The 15,487-nt window shown below is 46.1% G+C and overlaps 1 long non-coding RNA gene across 3 annotated transcripts; it reads left to right on the top strand.

The window, feature by feature from the left end:
• The first annotated feature begins 4,934 nt into the window (after positions 1 to 4,934).
• Positions 4,935 to 12,936, top strand: LOC124240645 (uncharacterized). 3 transcript variants are annotated; one of them, XR_006888972.1, is made up of 4 exons: positions 4,935 to 5,120; positions 6,769 to 7,033; positions 10,584 to 11,969; positions 12,333 to 12,936. It is a non-coding gene; the product is annotated as an uncharacterized LOC124240645 (long non-coding RNA). The 3 variants fall into 3 exon arrangements; XR_006888973.1 differs by having other exon boundaries at positions 5,954 to 7,033; XR_006888971.1 differs by having other exon boundaries at positions 4,935 to 7,033.
• The last annotated feature ends 2,551 nt before the right edge of the window (positions 12,937 to 15,487 follow it).

Genomic DNA, 15,487 nt, shown 5'->3' with positions numbered 1-15,487 from the left:
CTTAAGGAGCCCAGCACTCAGTGACGGCATTCTCAAAACCCCACACCCCTGAGCCGTGGAGACTAGCTCATGCCAGGGAGATGGCTGCCTCTGGGCGCCTCGAGCTCACGAGGAGGCAAGGGAGCCAGAGCTCAAGCTGGCGGCACTCCCTCATCTCAGCATCTCAGTCCTTAGGCTCTGGTTGCCACTGACAAGTCTGGCAAGCACACAGACAAAAGGCCTTCTTCTTGGGCCGACCCGGCTTGGAGGCCTCCCAGGGCCTTCCAAAATCCCTGGAAGTCCAGCTGTATGGGGACAGAGTGGCCCAATATCCAGTCTGGGAGCCCTGTTCAAAACCTACAATGAGGGGCCGGCCCAGGGGCGTAACGGTTAAGTTCGCAGGTTCCTCTTTGGTGGCCCGGGGTTCGCAGGTTCGGATCCCAGGTGCGGACGTGGCACTGCTTGGCAAGCCATGTTGTGGTAGGGGTCCCACATATAAAGTGGAGGAAGATGGGCAGAGATGTTAGCTCAGGGCCAGTCTTCCTCAGCAAAAAAGGAGGATTGGCAGCAGATGTTAGCTCAGGGCTAATCTTCCTCAAAAAAATAAATAAGCCCTTGCTAAATCCATGGAGATAACTGGGGGCTCCATCTCTGACATGACTCCCCCTCTGTAAGCCACCCAGGTAGGTGATGGTTACGTACTGAATTGCTTCCCCCAAATCTGTATGTTGAAGTCCTAACCCCCAATACCTCAGAATGAGACTATATCTGGAGATAGGGTTTTTGAGGAGGTAATTGAGGTTAAATGAGGTCATGAGAGGGTCCCTAATCGAATATGACTAGTGTCCTTATCAAAGGAGATTAGGACACAGACATACAAAGAGGGAAGACCATGTGAAGACGCGGGAAGAAGACAGCCATCTGGAAGGCAAGGAGCGAGGCCACAGGGGAAACCAACCCTACTGACACCTTGATCTTAGACTTCCAGCTTCCAGAACTAGGAGGATAAATTTCTGTTGCTTAAGCTACCCAAGCTGTGGTCCTTTATGGCAGCCCAGCAAACTAATACAGTAATGCTATGCAGTCGTGCGCCACGTAACAACGTTTCAGTCAACCACAGACCACATATACCATGGTGGTCCCATGAGATTAGCACCATACGGCCTAGGTGTGTAGTAGGTTGTGCCATCTAGGTTTGTGTACGTGCACGCTATGACGTTCACACAACAAAATCACCTAATGACGCATTTCTCACAATTCATCCCCATCATTAAGTGATGCATGACTGCATTTTGTTCAGAGATAACTGAGGGCTCAGAACATCTGTGTTTTTTACTTAACCAATCTCCTCTGGCAAAAGCAAGATATGATTCTTCCCAGTGCTCCTCCTGGGTCCTCTGCTGGATTCTAGAATCCCCCAGGATGCTGTCAAAACCAAAGCCCAGGGCCCAGACTCCAGAGAGTCTCATTAACGGGGAAAGGCAAGGTTCATGTTCTCCAAGCTCCCCAGGAGGTTCCAATGTGCAGCCAGAATTGAGCACCCCCACTCTACGGCTCAGATCATAAATTTCTAAAATCTGGGCCAGCCAAGTTTCACAGGCTGAATAATGGCCCCTGAAACAGGTCTTATCTGCATCCTAATCCGCAGAACCTATGAACATTACCTTATGTGATTAAGTTAAGGATCGTGAGGTCCAAATTATCCTGGATTATGGGGTGGACCCTAAATGTAATCACAAGTCCTCATAAGAAGGTCAAATGAGGAAGAAGGTGATGTGATGTTGGAAGCAGAGGGATGTAAGGCAACGTGATGCACACTGTGAACAAGGGGATGCTGGTGACCTCTAGAAGCTGGAAAAGGCAGGGAAATGGATGCCCTGTTAGATCCTCCAAGAGGACCTGCCCTGCTGACACCCGATTGTAGCCCCGTAGGACTCATCCTGGACGTCCGCCCTCCAGAACTGCAAGAGAGACATTGCGCTGTTTCAAGCCATCCAGTCCGTGGTAACTGTTACAGCAGCCACAGGCAACTAGGACACTAGGGCTCCCCTGAGGAGCTGGGGGAAAATGCAGACACCCAGCCTTTTCAAAGCTCCATGGTCAGTGGGGGTCACGCTTCCGTGGGCATCTGAATCTACTGAGGTTCTTTAAAACCCAGACCCTGGGCCCCACGCCCCAGAATTTCTGATTCAGTAGGACTGGGGTGGGGCCCAAGAATCTGCGTTCTAACAAATTCCCAGGTGGGCTTGGAGAACCACCGCTGTAGATGCTTCTGAGGCACAGACTAGAATGCCATGATCATAATCCCAGGGAAGGATCTGGAGTCCATTGTGCACAAAAGTTTCTATCACCTGTTTCCTCATCTGCACCTAGAAGGGGAAGATTTTTCTTTAATTCAGAGAATTGTGAACATCAAATGAAATAATGCATTATTACCTGTCACTGTTTCTGTACACCCTCCCAGCTCCAGCAAAACCAAACAAAATCAAAACAAACTTCGTCAAAGCAACAAAAAACGCCCCTTATCTCTTTTTTCTCTGCTGGTCAGCACGCAAACCTGGCTGCTCCAACATCTCCTCTCCGGGCTGTCTCTGTCTCGGGGATTTAGGCCAGGGATCTCACCTGAGCGTGAATGAGCTCTCCTGGGGGTGTCTGGAAACCCAGGGGACATTTCTGGCTGCCACCACGACTCGGGGGAGTGCTACTGGCATTTTGTGGGGAGGGGCCAAGGATGCACCATCCATCCTGCAAGGTTCAGGATAGTCCTACAGAAGGAGGAAGGTCCTGCCCTAAATGCCATTGTGTCCCTAGGCAAAAAATGAAGGCTCATTGGTCATCTGGTTTCCAATTGTGGCCTGTGGGTTGTCCCCCAGGTTCAGAGGGTCACTGAAGGACTTTCATTCTGAAGGCCTTTGCTGGCTACAGACAGCCAGCCAAAAAAAGACCTTACAAGGCCTGTTCTCCAGAGTCTAGACTCCACGACTTGCCCCTCCCCCTTAATACCATTTCTTGAGAGCCCCCTACCCACCGATGAGGGTACCATATCCCCTCCTTGCCACAGCACCAGGATTACATCGTATTTGTTTTTAATCCTCCAGAGCAAAAGATGTGCAGCTGCCTGGCGGAGCCATAGCCAATTGAAGGAACCCTCAGAATGCCCTGTCCGGATGCCAAGGATATGTTCACCCTTCTGCGCAGTGAAGCACACCACCCGCCCGTGGCTGATGAGGACGACGCCTCCCTGAGGTCCACCCAGACAATAGCTGTTCTCAACACCACGGGAGAGCGCCCCATGGGCACAGGGAGGCAGCCTGCTTTACGCCCTCACTCCACACTCCCTCTGCCTTAAGGCTGCAGGATCTCCTTACTCCACAACGAAACAGAGCAGAGACCACACGTCACATTTCAGAAATGCCTCAGAACATCCAGCTGGTGGAACGCCAGGCTCTAGGCCCAATTCTGTCACTATCTAGGGCCAACTGTGTAAGTCTGGACACCTCAGTCAACCTATCTGGGCCTCAGCTCTACGTCCACAAAAAGGGGTTTGTGTGGCTATATGGTCTAAGGAATATTCCAGCTCTACGTTCCACGATCTGAGGATAGGATATGGCTTCTATAAGCCTGCTTTGCTCTGGACACTGGCACCTCGTGTTTCCTATGTGGGATGTTGGTTCAGCAGTCGGGGGACTGCAGTTGGCATCATGGATTCTCAACAGCAAAGCAGTCTCCTTCCCATCCTCAGAGACAGAAAGCAGCAGGCAGGCCCGGCACTACGTGGACCTCAACTTTATAGTGAGCTGCTCGCCAGGACCAAAAATCTGCCTCCTTCAATATTCACCTTGGGGCTCTACCACAGCGCCCACTCTGCACTTAGTACACCAACCCAATATCACAGGGCCCCTGGGTGCAGGGAGAATGAGGAACCAGATTAAAGCGACACTGTCATAAATAGCATCCCTCTCTGTTTTCAATCTCACTTGAAGTACATTCCTGTAAGGGACAGGTCAGAGTTTCCTGCTTGCCCACTGAAGGCTGGGGGCTCATGACACCTATCATGATCATTCAATTGTTGGAGAAAAGATATTCAAAATTACTCTCAGCTCCCCCACTTAGAAGCACTACCATTTAATAAGTTTCAACCACGTGCTGGGCAGACAACACAAGTCGCAACGTCCCAGCAAACCCTACGGTAAAACCCCCACTTACAGATGGGCGCCTAAGGGCCTCGCTTCCTTTGCACAGGAGCTTCATAAAAACGCTTTCTGCCTTGTTCTCAGAGACTGGTGAGGGAGGGGCGTTCTACCAACATCTGTTGAATGCAAGATCCTTTGCAACATGGCAAAAGGAGTTTCATAAGGAAGTGTGACTGCGACCCCCCCTTCTCCCCATCATAAGTGTCTCATTAAGAGCTGCAAGGACCTAATAAATGAATCCCTCTGGCTGATTACACGCTGACCCCAGAGATTTGTCTTCTCCCTGGAGAACTGAACACAAAGCGGGGAATCACAAGAGATTCCCGAGAAGGCGGTGGACCTTCCTATCCCATCAGCCAAGAATTTCTCAAGTCAAACAAGTAAGGTGGTTCTTAGCCAATCACAAACAGCCTAGAAAAGATGTGAAGATTGATCACCAGTTCTTTCCTTGGCTCTGTGACTCTTCACTCCTTCCCAGGCACCAACCAGGAAAGAAGTGTTTGTTTAAAAGCCCCAGGGAAGCTCGCGGCTCGCTTCAGAATTCCAGCCCTTCTCTGGCCCAAGCTCCCACCGCAGGCGATCCCTTGTAGGCAGACCTCTGAAGTCCGAGGGCACAAGAAAACTGACTTCTAACTTTCCAGGTTGCAAACAAAGCAGTTTAAAGCCAGAGTCCTCCAAACAGGGAGGAGCCCTGGACTGTCTTCCACTTCGGTGCTGTAAAGAAATCTCAGAATCCCCAAAGCATTGCGCTGCAGGGGAAAACCTCAGAACAGAGAAGGGCTACTTGGGGAAGGAAAAAAAAAGCACAGGCGGAAGCTTGCAAAAGAGCAAGCACGCACTTCTCCCACGTGGTCCGCGGGGCAGGGAGCCTAGCAGAGCGGAAGCGTGAAACTGGCAGAGCTCAGGGAGAGGGTCTCACCAGCTGCAGGCCTCCCTCACCTGGCACAGGTACTAGCCTCAGCCAGGCGCATCTCCCCGGAAGGGAGTGGCGCCTGGGAAGGGTTGGGGGCCGGGCGCAGCCCCCAGACTGCCGTCTCTAAAGGGCCAGCCCACGCCCTGCCTGGTGCGGCTGCAGCTGTGCGACTTTGCAAGCGTTCCCTGTCCCCTCGCTCCCCGCCCCGGCGGGAACCGGCCCGGGATGCGGTGCTCCAGACCCTCCCCGCCGCGACGAGGGCGCACAGGCAGGGCGCACGGCCCGGAGGCGCGATCCCCCGGGGCAGGAACGAGAGAGCACAGGGCAGAGCGGACCGAAGCCGCCGGCAACGCTAATCTCACCTTCACGGCCGTGGAGTTGGCCACCTGAGGCCATGTCTGCGCTAGGAGGGCGCGGTGGCCTCGTCAGGCGCAAGGAGCAGGCTGCGGTGGCGGGTGCGCGTGGGGCCGAGAAGCACAGGGGGGCCAAGGGCGCAGCGCCGGACACAGCCAAGCAGAGTCCCCGGACGGCGCTGGCTCCTCCTCTTCCTTCCGGGGACAGCTGGATTGGCTGCTTGTGTGGCATCGCCCCCGCCACCCCCGTCCTCAATTTTGCGTTCCGAGTTCCAGGTTCCCAAGTCCTGCTGCTTGGGCAGATCTTTCCGGTTCTCCGTTGTCTGTTTCTTCCCACCCCCGGTTATAACTAACGGGTCAATGATGATAATAACGGAGACGGTTTCTTGAGCACTTGTGTTGTCCCAGACTGTGTGCTTTGCTCTTTAATCAGCCCTGTTAACTTTCACGAGAACCCTACAGCATTAGCTGGGTCCAAGGTATTGTCTGTAAAATCAGGCACATCTGCCTTCCAGAAGAGTTCACGGAAGGGAGAATCCTCCAGAAGAAGGAACTGGCGGTTCCCGAAGCTTCCCTCCAGCTGCTAACCCGGGGCGGGACGCGGTTTGCTCTTCCTACCACAGTAATTCGACCGGGGATTTGCTCCTTTGCCTGAATTCCTGGAGGACAGAGCAGGAATGGGGTTGACCGTAGGCTCAGGGATGACAAAAAGGAAATAGAGTAACATGTTGCTGGATAAACTGTTTGATTTACCAACTATGGCTTACTCATCTTCAATTTGGGAGGAGGTTTTTAAAGGGCATGAGACGCTGCCTCCCTCCCACCCCCGCTATCTTGAACCCCTCCCACCTCGGACAACGGCCCAGACACCTAGGTTCAGAATCCAGAGTCACATTTTCATCATTCAACACTGGCTGGTCACCACCATCCCGCCCCCGCCCCCTGCCCCAAACGCACGCGCGCGCGCACACACACACACACACACGCAGACACACACCCCAACACCACCACCAGCCCTCCACTGGGATAATCCCTTACTCTCAAAATGCCCATCCTTTCCCTACTGGGATAATCCAATTTACCCTCCTTTGATGGATTAAGCTCTCCTAAACAGAATGGGTGAGAGTGATGTTCTGAGATGCAGAAATGTTGCGGATTACTCTGGGGGTGGGAGCATGGCTGTGGAAGTGAAATGAGAAGGAAAAAGTTAAAAAATCTTCCCCAGAGCACAAACTTTGAGATGAGCTTTGCTAGCGGCGTCTGGGCATATTCAGCGTAATCGCTGTTGTTTAAAACTAACCAGGTTTTCTGTCCCTCCTTACTATGTGAGTGAGCTGTCTTTCCCAGGAAGTCAAGGTCCAAACATCAAGATCCAGCCTCACTAGGCCAAATGCAGGCTGAAGACGAAAACTAAAGAGAAAAGTCCAGACAGTCAAGGGAAAAGAAATTCAGTCTTCAAGGCTGCACGCAGGCTGGTTGGAAGACGCCAACCAGCAAGCCCTTCAGGGACGTGGTTTTCTAGGAGCTTGTCTGCTGATCGCTGTGTTGGGGAGCAGGAGACCCGTTACTCACAGGGGAACCACTGCAGGACACAGGTACCCTCAGTTTTATTGTCGCTTCCTAATTATGGGGTCTTCACCAACTTACATGCTTTGATGTGACCAGCAAGTCCAGTTTCTACTCCGCATGTTCTCTTGCCAAAAGTTAGTCCCTGTAACAAGTGAGAGCCTGTGAGCCTTTAGAAGACCCCTACGCTGGAAGGAGTTGGGAACTCAGAAGGGGCTAAACTGGACTTTTGGACTTTTCTGCCATAACCTTCAGGTCAGGGATCAAGCGCTTGTTTTGATTATGTGATGTGTTTGAAGGGAAACTTTTCCCAAGTCTGGTTTGGTTTTTTTGAGTGATGTAATTGACAGCCATTTCTGGAAAGAAATTTTCAGACAAAGCATTTCCAGACAAAATTTAAGCAATTTTCTAACCTCTTCTGAGATACCAGACACCCACCCACCAGCTGCTGTCAGGCATTATTTTGTTCTTTTGTATGGGCTGTGTCCTTCGAGACCAACTGACCCACCTTCAAGGGGACTCTCGCAGTTTCCTTCATTGTGCATCGTGAATAAAAGCACACAAATACTTAGACGCGTGGCATGGCCAGCCATAAGGGATTCGAACTCACAACAGCCCCTACAGGGTTCTCTTAACGAGTCCATTTTAGAAGAATGTGTCCAAATAAGTTTTCGGAAACTTAAACACACAATATTCAAACAAATATACAGTCAGCCTGTGTCAGAGCTGTATTTAACTCAGTAAAGGCACCAGCGGGATGGCCAAGCTGGTTCAAAGAGGATGTAAGAAGCCGAAATACCAGAAAAAAAGAATGTTAGCATGAGATGGAAAAATTAGATGCAAAACTGATTTTTGTTTCACAAGGCAATAAAACTGTAGCCCTTTTGGTTGTCTTTTCTGTGAACAGATACCATGTGCATCTTTAACAGTGAAAAAAATGCGTAACTTCTCAAACAAGATATCTGACGCCCGAGTCTGAACCTTTCTCAATAAGAAGTAATAAAAGTTACAGCTTAGGTAAGGGGTCAGCAAACCTTGCTTACCAAGAGGCAACAACATAGGAGTGTGTGAAGCTCGGGCACGTAGGCAACGTCTAGTCAAATGAGCGTGGCTGTATCCCAGTACAACTTTATGGACACTAAAACTTGAATCTCACATGTGAAAACATTTTATTTTCTTTAGATTTTTTCCCAACCACTTAAGACTGTAAAAACCATTCTTAGTTTGAAGCTCTGAAGAAACAGGTGGAGAGCTGGTTTGGCTGAGGACATGGGCCATTGTTTTCCACTCTCCTTCCAGAATCAGATGGCCCTTGGGTACCCTTGTTGGACAATGCTTTAATGTGTCTTTGAAAAGACAGACAATAGTCTTTTTGGCTTATTTCCAAGTTTTGGATAATTTTTTCATAGCAAGCCCTAGAATAAAAGGGAAACAAACTTTCTAACAATCAGTGGTCTCCCTTTTTGCTTGGTCTGAGGAATCTTCAACAGGACAACAGAAGGATCTAGAGTCTCTCTCTGAGAGTAGCATCTTGCCGTTCCCTTCTGTTCTTGCCTTATGCATTCCTTCTGTTCACCTGTACCCTTGTTTTTCTGAAGACGATTCTAAGAAAGGACTCAGGCCACCTTACAAAAATTCTAATTATGAAACTGTATGGATATTTCAGTCGCTTCCTCTTTTTTCAGATAATCCCTCATACATACCTCCCCAACTTGCAGCTCCTAGCCAACAAGCTGCTGAGATGGTGTTGCCAATAGCTGTCTGTATCAGGTCTCAAGCAATGATCCATCAGTGTCCCACAGTTGCCTTGGAGGGGGAGAACCTACGATAATTTATGTCTTTAAACATGACTAAATTGCACGCTAATTTTGAAGGCTTCTCCAGATCATTCCAGGATCATCAAATATTCAAGAGGAAATACTCATACAAATGTATGAAATGTATCATCTCAGCCAACCATATCAGCTTTCCCACTGAGTGGTCCCGTCTCTCCTCCTGAATGTGTCAGGCCTGGACGGGTACTACAAAGTTAGCCCAAGCTGGTTGGTAACCCCTCCTCAGCTAGGTGTGTTAAAGCCGTCGAGTTGTCATGGCTGAAGTAATGCATATAAGTCCACACCACCTTATAGAAATTTGGGCCAAAATAAAAATTCTAAACAACCTGGTCCTTGCAGATCCTCAATTCCGTGTGACTCAGATCTTGTTATGATACTCCCGTATCACAGGAGATGCAGTGAGTGGGGACATTTTGGCCACTACTTTGTCAGTGGATTAGAGTCTGGCATTGGAAGCTTAGGGAAAAAGATGAAAGTTCTGGTAGCAAGTAGCCACTCTGGATACAGCAGAACACTGTCAACAAAGTATCTTAAGAGGACAGTAAGAAAGTTAATAATAATAATAATAATAAATGTAAAAAATGTTTCCCCCCTTCAAATTCCTAGCCAGGCAAGCCCAGGAAGGCATAAAGACCCCAGAGATGTCTGCACTGGTGTAAATCCAGGTTCAAAAACCTCAATGGCATCATTGCACACAGTGTGGTCACTAGAAAAAAGATTACTCCCAAATAGACACAACAAACCTTAATAAAATTGTATCCAGAGAAATTTTTCTACAGAAAGTTCTCAAAATAAGTAACTTCTCTTTACCCTGCCGCTAGGGGAAAGAAATGGATTTAAAAGGGAACAGTGGCTGGTGTTTATTGGGATAGAGAAGAAAAGATATAAAAATATGTACCAGGCCAGCCTGAAGGTAACTTTCTGTTAAAAAAAATTAATATTATTTGGTAAATAAATAAAAGATTTATCTACAGTCCAAGTTCTTTAACGCTCCTGATTGTGGTAAATAACTTAATGAATTATTTTATTAGTTTTTGAAAAAGTAAAACTGTGTGTTTTTTCTGACACTATACAGTATAGGCCTAATATCATTTAACATTAACATTTTAGTAACTAGAGAATTGGGTTTATTTTGTCACAGAAAGCCTAATTAACTGGACCTTCTTAAATTTCTTATACTTGCCTTATAGTTCAGTAAGTGATTATTACTTAGACTGAAATTTTAAGAAAATAAGAAAAAGAGAAAAGAAAAATGCTCCAATCTACTGTTACTGGAGTAAAGACCCACAGTAATGTCATAATCAAAGGAAACATTACTTAAGTCTAATTTTTGCAATACATTTATTGCAGAGTACTTTATAGAGGGAATTAGAAGTTAACTTTCTCAAAAAATATTTACAGCAAATTTTAAGTGGCGATTCCTTATATAACCTTTAATAAGAGTGGAGTGTCCAAGAATAAAATATGGCGTGGCATCTGTATTTCTGGTTGAGGGCAGAGCCACTTGCTTTGAATTGAGATCACCAGGGTCGGTTGTGACCATCTGTTTTGAATGTGGTGAGCTCCAGATAGTTGGAGATTCCCCGTATTGAGATTCAGTGAAGAAAAATCTTGTCCAACTTTCCACTCTCCCTATAACAATGCTGTGCATTAAGAAGATATTCTGGTTGACAGAATGGCCATCTTTCCTGGAATCCCAGAAGCCTCACATCCTTTGAAATAGATATTATTGTTTCTATTATAGGACAAGCAAACTACAAGATGAAGCCTAAACCCCACACCCCTCCCTTGGTGAAGGGAGAATGTTCAGCCTTGCTCTAAGGAGACACGGGCCTCGCTTTCTGTCCTCCGTATAGAAAAGGACCAAGAAGTTAGAGATGCTCAGATGTATTTTAACTTTACAGTTGAAACATAATCTGCTCTGCTCAGTACGTCAGGACTGAGCTGTGATGGTGTCATGGACGGAATGTTTGTGTCCCTCCCACATTTGTGTGTTGAAACTCTAACCCGCAGCGTCATGGTATTAGGAGGTGGGGCCCTTGGGAGGCGATCAGGTCGTGAAGGTGGAGCCCTCATAGATAGGATTCGTGCTTTTACGAAAGAGACCCCAGAGAGCTCCCTCACCCCTTCTGCCACGTGAAGACACAGCGAGAGGAGCGCTGTCTGTGACCCAGGCAGCAGGGCTTCACCAGACGCTGCGTCTGCCAGCACCTTGATCTTGGACTCCAGCCTCCAGAACTGTGAGAAATAAAGGCTTGCTGTTAAGCCACCTGGCCCGTGGTGTTTTCTTATAGCAGCTGCAACTGACTAAGACGTTGAGAGACTCGCAAGACAGGCCCTTGAGTGGCCTCTGCTCCTCATTCTACTGTTAGAACTTAAGGCACACATGTGGGCAGCAGAGAAAAATTAAAATAGAAGAAATAATGTAAGAGCATTTCTTTCTTTCCTTGCTAAATCCATGTGTTGTCTGGAAATAAAGACTTAAAAATAAATGGGAATGGGGTCATGGTTGTCTTCTGAGCATCTTCAAGAGCAACATTAAAAATAGCTAATATTTACTGAGAACCATATACTCTTCGTTTAACCCTTACAGCCACCTTTCCACCCGGGTGCCGCTCTAATCCCCGTTTTTCTGATGAGCAGACCAAGAGAAGTTGAGTCCTTCTCACCTCTCTTTTGTGCTTATTGCTTCTTTCAAAAGCTTCCTTGTCTGTTTGGGGCCTTGTGGTCTTTCCTCTCTCCTCCCCACCAAAAAAAATCAATCAAACCTTTCATTCCTGCAAGTTGTAAATGTCCAATATCAGCTTAAAATGTTACCTCTCCCAGGGGTCCGTGAACTTCACAGAGATGCAACAAACTAAGATAATAAAACTCAAGGTGGAATGTGATGCTTGAGAAGCGCACAGTAGGTGATATTATCACTATTATTGCATGAGACTCAGCACATTTGAAGTCTTCTCAAACTTATGTAACTCGGGTAATCGGGATTCAGTCCTAAATCTGTCTTAACTACAGAGTCGGATCTCTTAATTACTATCTGTTCTTCCCACGGTGTGCTGGGCCTCAAGCTAAGTGCCGAAGAGAGAAAGATGTATGGCCTATACACTCTGAGCCTGCATGGAACTCCCAGGTGAGAGCAGTCAGAAAGAGAAGTCAGATGTTAGGAAAGTGTGCTGAGCGTGAGGCTGTGAAAGCACAGAGCAGGGCACGTTTCCTGGTCTTCCTGGAGAAAGTGATATCTGAGCTGGGTCTTAAGGGATGAGCCAAGAGGTTAGGGAGTTGAGCAGCATGTGTGTGTGTGTGTGTGTGTGTCTGACAGAGATAGAGGGAGAAGATGTATGAAGGAAACTGAAGTTGCTGGAGAGAGTAGTTCAGATAATTGACCATGATGTAGCCCATTAAAATTAGGAATAAAAATGATTGATCAGATTTGATTATTAGGAAGTTGTTGGTGACCTTTATCCTTAGCATGAACAAAAATTTATCATTTCAGAGCCAGAAAAAAATGTGAAAAAAATACCAAAGCCAATGAGATGATATGAAAATGACGTCAGAGCTGTGGCTGGTCAGAAGCATTAAAAGGAATCCAGGATGTTGGTGGTGGAGAATTCAATCTACTCAAATCAGGCAACAAAAGGAAGCAAGGAAGAATTCAGTAAGAACTCAGTTGGTATAAATCACAAAATCCCTATGAAGGATATAAGCCTGAAGTCCCTGGGTGATGCAGCAATTGTAAAGGGACCTCGCAGGTCTACCGCCAGCACAGATGGACTCACTCAGGAAGCAGGGGATTCTCCGGTCCTGGGACCTGGTCTGAAATCTCTGACCTATATGGTCATATTGTGGTCACGGACACTGACCCAGGAAGCTCTGCTAACCCCAGTTGTAAACTGCTCCCCGTGCTGGGATAAGTATGGGGTGGTATGGGGTGGTCTGGTGTGCGTAGACGATCCTGAGATCCCTGATAGAAATCAACTAACGCATTTGAATTATTGTTAGTGTTCCCACTTTCCATCTCAAAAGTGTCCCAGTTTATGGGGCCAGCCAGGTGGTGCAGCGGTTAAGTTCTCACGTTCCGATCCGGCGACCCAGGGTTTGCTGGCCTGGATCCCAGGTGTGGACATGGTACCGCTTGGCAGGCCATGCTGTGGTCGGCGTCCCATATATAAAGTAGAGGAAGATGGGCACAGATGTTAGCTCAGGGCCAGTCTTCCTCAGCAAAAACAGGAGGATTGGCAGCAGATGTTAGCTCAGGGCTAATCTTCCTCAAAAAAAAAAAAAAGTGTCCCAGTTTAGAAAACAAATTTTATGGTAACCATAGGTAATTGCCTTACAACCTTAAAAACATTTTGAATTAAATAAAGAAATGAAATAAAGCAAGCATAGTATTAATACCTTTGTGGTAAGCTTAGGGTAAAGCTCTGTATTTCTTATTTAGACTCTGTAAAGTATATAAAAATACATAGAATTTCACAGATTATCCTTGCAATTCTAGTTTAATGAGCAATTAATTTTGATTTGAAGCCAAAAGCCAAAGATAATTTGACTATAAGTTTTTACACAATATCAGATTCTATATTTTGTACATTTAATCAATCAGTATTTCTTTCCATTGGATGTTCATGTCCTTTCTAGCTGTTTTATGTGAGTATTTGTATAAATAGAATTTTTTTCCTAAAGATAATTTTCTAGAAGTGGAGATGAGGAATCAAAAGGAATGGGCAATGTATACTGAGTCAAATTATGGGGACTACTACCACATTGCACTACCTGGGAAGAAAATGAAATTGTCAATTTCCTACACACTCACCAATAATAAGTATTACATTTATAAATATAAATTCCATTTTGTAGTTAATTTGCATTATTTGACGACCTGTATTTTTGAGCTTTTTCTTAGATGCCTGTTGGCCATTCATATTTCAGTGTTTTGATTTGATCCATATTCTAAACTGAAAACACATTTAACAGATGGATACATGTGTAAATACTTCCCTTTAAACCCCAATTTTAAATCCTAGTTCTACATAAATAGTCAGCTATTCTTTATAACTTGAACTAGAAAGAAAACTCATTATCTGACAGGACTTTTATTGAAATAATATCTACCATGTCAATTGCATTACAATTACATGTCAATTGTATTATTAATTTAATCTCCAAAACAAATCTATAAGATAGAGATTATTGTTCCCATTTTATAGAGAAGAAAATTCAGGATTACGGAGTGTCAAGTTACTTTCCACAGGCTGTATATATGTACTAGATGATCGGGCTAGGATTTTTAACTTTTAACAGTCAAATTCCTTAGTGTATCTATCTTAAAATGGTGAAATCTGACTTCATACCTACTTGACAAACTGAATATTCTCTGACGTTTCTAATTTTTTTATAAAGTGATAAGAAAGAAAAACTTGTTTTTGACTTTATGACCTTAATAAATTGAATATTAATTTTAAAACCAAATAGCTTTTAAACACTTCTTTATACATACAGAGCCCTCACTCCTGGAATATTAAACATAAAACTAAAAAACTCACATTGATTATTCCACCAAGGGCAGAAACTCTGGCCAGATTGAAGAGCATGAGGAACAGTCTGGAGGTGAGGAAAAGAGAGAACAGACACCTCCTTCATGAAGTTTGGATGGAAAAGGAGAAGATGTTGGGACATGATAAGAAGAGGATAGAAAGTCAATGGTTATTTTCTCCCCCTTCCTTTTAATGATGGGAGAGCTTTGAACATGTGTGTAAGCAGAGGGGAAGAAATTCAAACTGAAGAAAAAATGGAAGATACTGATAGAGAAGGATAGCTAAGAGGGCAGGATCCCAGAGAATCTTAGAGGGATGGGATTATAAGTACTCACAGGAGCATTGTCCTGTATCAGAGGATGGAGACGTGGCTCTGCAAGAAAGGAAGAATGGGCTCCAGATAAATTTAAGAGCGGGTGTTGTGAATCTATAGGAGATCACTCCTGATAGCCTAATTTTTTTCTCAGCAAAGTAGGAGATGGGGGTTACAGATGGGTTTGGCATGATTGTGATACTGTGTCAGATTAGCGACCATGAATTTGAAGTGGTACCAATCTGCAAGGGTATACAGTTCTCTGCGATAGGCCCCTACTGACTAATTAGATAGGACCTCAAGGAATGGAGGGTGTCAGGGAGGTGAGTTCATATTATCAACCATGGGAGTCCAGCCTTATAGGGAACAAAGAGGCCTGAAGGAGCTGAGTGATGGGTGAAAGTAGGGGATCAAGGAACTAGAATTCTCAAAGAAGTCCAAGAGGAGTGATGGCAGGGTGAAGAGGTGTGAAAGATGGAGGGAGGGAAGGTCCTGGAGGGAGATATTGCAGCTCAAGGTTTTAGAAGAATAGTAACCCTAGGCTATGGCAAGATCAAGGGAGTGAACAACTGAATCAGATGATCAGATAGGATGGAAGGTGTGTTTTGTGTGTGTTGTCTGCATTCATACTGCATCTCCTGGGACTGTGACAGGGCTTAGGGTAAGAGGAAGATGGTCAGGAAGGATCCAATTGCTGGAGGGGCTGGCAAATCATAGCCACAAGGATGGCAGAGATACCACAGGGATGGCAGAGACGTCACAATAGTGATAGTTTTATCGAGGTCAGGGAAGCAAACCATCCGG

The sequence above is a fragment of the Equus quagga genome, chromosome 6 (assembly GCF_021613505.1).
Source record: "Equus quagga isolate Etosha38 chromosome 6, UCLA_HA_Equagga_1.0, whole genome shotgun sequence".
In the NCBI taxonomy this organism is placed as follows: Eukaryota; Metazoa; Chordata; class Mammalia; order Perissodactyla; family Equidae; genus Equus; species Equus quagga.
The sequence above is the reverse complement of the archived record's forward strand: the minus strand, read 5'-3'. Positions and strand labels throughout refer to the sequence as shown.